The 6,349-nt window shown below is 32.4% G+C and overlaps 1 non-coding gene across 1 annotated transcript; it reads right to left on the reverse strand.

The window, feature by feature from the left end:
• Positions 1-5,933: 5,933 nt before the first annotated feature.
• TRNAR-UCU (transfer RNA arginine (anticodon UCU)) lies at positions 5,934-6,005 on the reverse strand. Its single transcript has one exon. It is a non-coding gene; the product is annotated as a tRNA-Arg (tRNA).
• Positions 6,006-6,349: the final 344 nt, after the last annotated feature.

Consider the following 6,349-nt stretch of genomic DNA (forward strand, 5'->3'; position numbering starts at 1 on the left):
TTAAATATATGAAGGGCTTACCAGATATTGTAATAATCGTCGATCAACAAGAAGAATATACGGCTCTTCGAGAATGTATAACTTTGGAAATTCCAACAATTTGTTTAATTGATACAAATAGTGACCCGGACCTCGCTGATATTTCAATTCCAGCTAATGATGATGCTATAGCCTCAATTCGATTAATTCTTAACAAATTAGTTTTTGCAATTTGTGAGGGTCGGTCTAGATATATACGAAATTCTTGATTAATAATAAGATAAAAAATTCTTGAATTTGCTTCGAGGGGTTCATAGATTTATGGAATCGCTTACTATACTAGTAAGAAATTGCACAAAAATGAAAATAGAAAACAAACAAAAATTTTATGTAATTAGTATCGGTATTCAAAATCAAAAATGAAAGTAGACAAATCAAAAGGGAAAGGAGATGTTTGAATAAAAATAATTCCCTTTTTTCAACTTCTTTTTTTAGAGGACAGGACAATATGAATGTTTTATTATGCTCTATCAACACATTAAAAAGATTATACGATATATCTGCTGTGGAAGTAGGTCAACATTTCTATTGGCAAATAGGGGGTTTCCTAGTACATGCCCAAGTACTTATTACTTCTTGGGTTGTAATTGCTATCTTATTGGTTTCAGCCATTCTAGTTATTCGAAATCTGCAAACCATTCCCACTTTCGGTCAGAATTTATTTGAATATGTTCTTGAATTCATTCGAGACGTGAGCAAAACTCAGATTGGAGAAGAATATGGTCCGTGGGTTCCTTTTATTGGAACTTTGTTTCTATTTATTTTTGTTTCTAATTGGTCAGGGGCTCTTTTACCTTGGAAAATCATCCAATTACCTCATGGGGAGTTAGCTGCACCCACAAATGATATAAATACTACCGTTGCATTAGCTTTACTTACATCAGTTGCATATTTCTATGCGGGTCTTTCAAAAAAAGGATTAGCTTATTTTAGTAAATACATCCAACCAACTCCAATCCTTTTACCGATTAACATATTAGAAGATTTCACAAAACCCTTATCCCTTAGTTTTCGACTTTTCGGAAATATATTAGCTGATGAATTAGTAGTTGTTGTTCTTGTTTCTTTAGTACCTTTAGTAGTTCCTATACCTGTCATGTTCCTTGGATTATTCACAAGCGGTATTCAAGCTCTCATTTTTGCTACTTTAGCTGCGGCTTATATAGGTGAATCCATTGAAGGCCATCATTGACTAGTTTTCTCAAAAATAGTCTTTTTTGTTTAGCTTGCCACACATATATTGTGGCTCAATAGAATCTACAAAATAAACATCTATCTATAGATATATAGATAGATATAGATAGATCTATTCGATTAGTATATATTAGTTTGGATATTCAAAAAAAATGAATAGCTAGAATTAGAATTCTGTATGATATTTACGTTTACAATGTGTGATAAAAAGATACTATATAGAATGTTAGTAGATTCTCGTTTGATTCACATTTAATTCAACAATTGATCAAAAGATAATTAAAAACATTTAGATCACCCAATTTCCTATATTTCTTTGAAACATTAATGAAATCGAATGAATTTATTTAGATTGATTGTATCCATATGGGATAAGAGAATAAGAAAAGAGGGAAGGGGAGCTTAAAAAAAAACATGATAAAAAAAATAGAAGTGAGGGGATCAGTCAAGGTTTTTTAGGTTTCAAAGAATGAATTTCAATTTCGATTGAATCTAAAACACAAAGAAAATTAGTTTACAGCATAGAAGAAACCTATGTATATGTGATATGATATTATAGATGAACTAGTTTTATATGAACTAACCATATATCTGAAATAACTAATCTTTTCTATATAAAAAAGGCCTCGCTATTACTGTCAATTTCTATAGGGATAGAAAAGCAAAGTCCTTGCGTTTCAGCTCTAATTGTGAATTGAAAATTAAAAAACTAAAGAAATTGTATAAAAAAACGAAGAATTCAAAGAATGATTCCAAAATTAAGGTAAGAGAAGAACAAAGATTATACAGATTCACCCCCAAAACTATGTAGTTCGAGACGAAAAAAGAAATCTCGAAGTAATTCGTTTAATAACTATTATTTTCAATTTTTAATTCTTATTTTTATTAATTACTTTAACTGAAAAAGTCTTGGTAATTGAAAAATGAAGTCAGAATTTATTAGTCGATTATATCATTAACTATTTCTTTCTTTTATATGTAGGTTACGAGGAAATTCTCATGAATCCAATTATTTCTGCCGCTTCTGTTATTGCTGCTGGATTGGCCGTAGGGCTTGCTTCTATTGGACCTGGGGTTGGTCAAGGCACTGCCGCAGGGCAAGCTGTAGAGGGGATTGCACGACAACCAGAGGCAGAGGGAAAAATACGGGGTACTTTATTACTTAGTCTGGCTTTTATGGAAGCTTTAACAATTTACGGGCTGGTTGTAGCATTAGCACTTTTATTTGCTAATCCTTTTGTTTAATCCTAAAAAGATAAAAATACATATGTGGACTTCCTTTTTCGAATTATATTAATAATTCACTCCTACAATTCTTTATCTGTTCGGATAAGAACACAGGAGAAGGACTAATTGAAAGGTATTCACATACTTATTCACCCTCTTTCTTCTTTTTGTTTAGTCCAATGAACCCCTCTTTTATTTTATTTCTTTTAAGATAATTTTTTGAAAGTGTTCAAACTAGATAGATTTTGCAATTGATAAAAGAACTGGTATCTAATTCTAAGAAGTATCATTCTTTTAGGGAATCTTCCAATTGATTGACCAATCCAAATTATATCAAATTCTATAATTATATATTCCAATTAGATTATTATATTATCTATCTAATAGGAATATTAGAAAGATAATTAGTCTATTCATAAGAGGAGATGAGATCATATGAAAAATATAACCGATTCTTTCCTTTGTTTGGGCTCCTGGCCATCCGCCGGAAGTTTCGTGTTTAATACCGATATTTTAGCAACAAATCCAATAAATCTTAGTGTAGTGTTAGGTCTACTGGTTTTTTTTGGAAAGGGAGTGTGTGCGAGTTGTTTATTTCAAAGAATAAATTGGATTTAACCAAACTGCACTTTTTAGTTTAGTTAGAATTAAGAAAATGTGCAGAATCCCGCGAATTACTTCTGAATTCATTTTCTTTTTTGAATAAATTAAGAAAAATCTTAAAGAACCATAGCATTTCGCGCTTTATTGGTAATCCACTTTGATTCTCTATTTACCAAAAATTTTGGACTATTACCATGGTTAAAAAGAGTTTGAAGTCTATACGCAGTGTAGTACTCTTTCTACCGCTATATTAATACAGAAAGGAAACGGTTTCAAAAAAATTATTCGATTTTTTTTCGATATAAAACACTCATGTCGATAAAAAAAATGGCTTGAATCCTATTTATGGCGAGAAATAAAAAACGGGTGAATTTAAACCTCCCCTTTGTACGATGCGTAATCGATGGATGACCTATGTATAAATTCAAAAGAAGTCTTTGGATTTGAATAAAAAAACAACTTTGTTGACATATATTTGTTTGGTCAAAAGAGTCCTCCGAATATTCTAGTCTTATATTGGTAATTGTTTTCACTTTGAATAGAGAAGAGAGGATAGGCTCATTACATAAAAAATTGGTAAATTTCCGATAAGTAATTGAGTGTGAGAGCCAAATGAATCGAAAGATTCATGTTTGGTTCGGGAAGAGATCATAGACATTTTGAAATGGATGGAAAGAGAGTCTACTTTCATTACGTGATTTATTAGATAATCGAAAACAGAAAATCTGGAGAACTATTCGAAACTCAGAAGAATTACAGGAAAACGCCATTGAACAGCTCGAAAAAGCCCAGGCCCGCTTAAGGAAAGTTGAAACAGAAGCAGATCTGTTTCGGGTGAATGGCTATTCTGAGATCAAACGAGAAAAATTGAATTTAATTAATTCAATTTATACGACTTTGGAACAATTAGAAAATTACAAAAACGAAGCTATTGATTTTGAACAACAAAGAGTTATTAATCAAGTTCGACAGCGGGTTTTACAACAAGCCTTACAGGGAGCTCTAGGAACTCTAAATAGTTGCTTGAACAACGAGTTACATTTACGTACTGTTAGTGCTAATATTGGCATGTTTGGGATGATGAAATAAAAAAATAACTGATTAGGCTTTCTATTATACAATAGAGTATAGGCATCATTTTTTTCTTATAAAAAATAAATTTAAGATATTTTCATGGTAACCATTCGTGCAGATGAAATTAGTAAAATTATCCGTGAACGCATTGAGCAATATAATACAGAAGTAAAAATTGTAAATACTGGTACCGTACTTCAAGTAGGCGATGGTATTGCTCGTATTTATGGTCTTGATGAAGTAATGGCGGGTGAATTGGTGGAATTTGAAGAAGGTACTATAGGCATTGCTTTGAATTTGGAATCAAAAAATGTTGGTGTTGTATTAATGGGTGATGGTTTGCTGATACAAGAGGGAAGTTCAGTAAAAGCAACAGGAAGAATTGCTCAGATACCTGTAAGTGAAGCTTATTTGAGTCGTGTTATAAATGCCCTGGCTAAACCAATTGACGGTCGAGGAGAAATTTCAGCTTCGGAATCTCGATTAATAGAATCTCCCGCTCCCGGTATTATTTCAAGACGTTCGGTATATGAGCCTCTCCAAACAGGACTTATTGCTATTGATTCGATGATCCCCATAGGACGGGGCCAGCGAGAATTAATTATTGGAGATAGACAAACAGGTAAAACAGCAGTAGCCACAGATACAATTCTCAATCAACAGGGACAAAATGTAATATGTGTTTATGTAGCTGTTGGTCAAAAAGCATCTTCTGTGGCTCAAGTGGTGACTACCTTACAAGAAAGAGGAGCAATGGAATACACTATTGTAGTAGCTGAAACAGCGGATTCTCCAGCTACATTACAATACCTCGCGCCTTATACAGGAGCAGCTCTGGCTGAATATTTTATGTACCGTGAACGTCACACTTTAATCATTTATGACGATCTCTCCAAACAAGCACAGGCTTATCGGCAAATGTCTCTTCTATTACGAAGACCACCAGGTCGCGAAGCTTATCCAGGGGATGTTTTTTATTTACATTCGCGTCTTTTGGAAAGAGCCGCTAAATTAAGTTCTCAGTTAGGCGAAGGAAGTATGACTGCTTTACCAATAGTTGAAACTCAATCGGGAGATGTTTCAGCTTATATTCCTACGAATGTAATTTCCATTACAGATGGCCAAATATTCTTATCGGCCGATCTATTCAATGCTGGAATAAGACCCGCTATTAATGTTGGTATTTCAGTTTCCAGAGTTGGATCGGCGGCTCAAATCAAAGCCATGAAACAAGTAGCTGGTAAATTAAAATTGGAATTAGCACAATTCGCAGAATTAGAAGCTTTTGCACAATTCGCTTCTGATCTAGATAAAGCTACTCAAAATCAATTAGCAAGAGGTCAACGATTGCGCGAGTTGCTTAAACAATCCCAATCAGCTCCTCTTACTGTGGAAGAACAGATAGTAACTATTTATACCGGAACGAATGGTTATCTTGATTCATTAGAAATTGGACAGGTAAGGAAATTTCTTGTTGAGTTACGTGCTTACTTAAAGACGAATAAACCTCAATTCAAAGAAATCATATCTTCTACCAAGACATTCACTGGGGAAGCAGAAGCCCTTTTAAAGGACGCTATTAAAGAACAGATGGAACTCTTTTTATTCCAGGAACAAGTAGAAAAAAATTGATGAATCATTAAATAATTTTGTAATTCAATTTTCCAATTTTTATAATTAGTATCTTTTAATATGTTTTTATTTCATTTGAATATTATATATAATGAATTCGAATCAAAATGTAATAAATCAAAAAAAATAGAAGGACAAGGTTGAAATTAGATATGCAAACAACTTGCGTCCAATAGGATTTGAACCTATACCTAAGGTTTAGAAGACCTCTGTCCTATCCATTAGACAATGGACGCTTCTATTTTATATTTGATTCTTTAACCTTTTTAACTAAACCTTATTAAAAAGATTAAAGAATCAAACAAATATAAAGAATTCTAGAAATTATAAAAATAAAATAAATCAAATATTTAGAATAAAAGAAAAAAAAAATAAAAAAGAAAAATCAATTGAATATAATTGAATATATATAACTAAAACTAAATTAAGAAATGAAAATGAAGAATTGACAAATTCTTTAAGAATTCTAGATTCATTCTCGAAGAAAAAAGATAGATTTAAATAGAATAAAATAGAAGCGGGTAGCGGGAATCGAACCCGCATCGTTAGCTTGGAAGGCTAAGGGTTATAGTCGACGTTG

The sequence above is a fragment of the Vigna unguiculata genome, unplaced genomic scaffold, assembly GCF_037176805.1.
Source record: "Vigna unguiculata cultivar grain cowpea cultivar isolate G323 ecotype 2 unplaced genomic scaffold, ASM3717680v1 ptg000366l, whole genome shotgun sequence".
Lineage (NCBI taxonomy): Eukaryota > Viridiplantae > Streptophyta > Magnoliopsida > Fabales > Fabaceae > Vigna > Vigna unguiculata.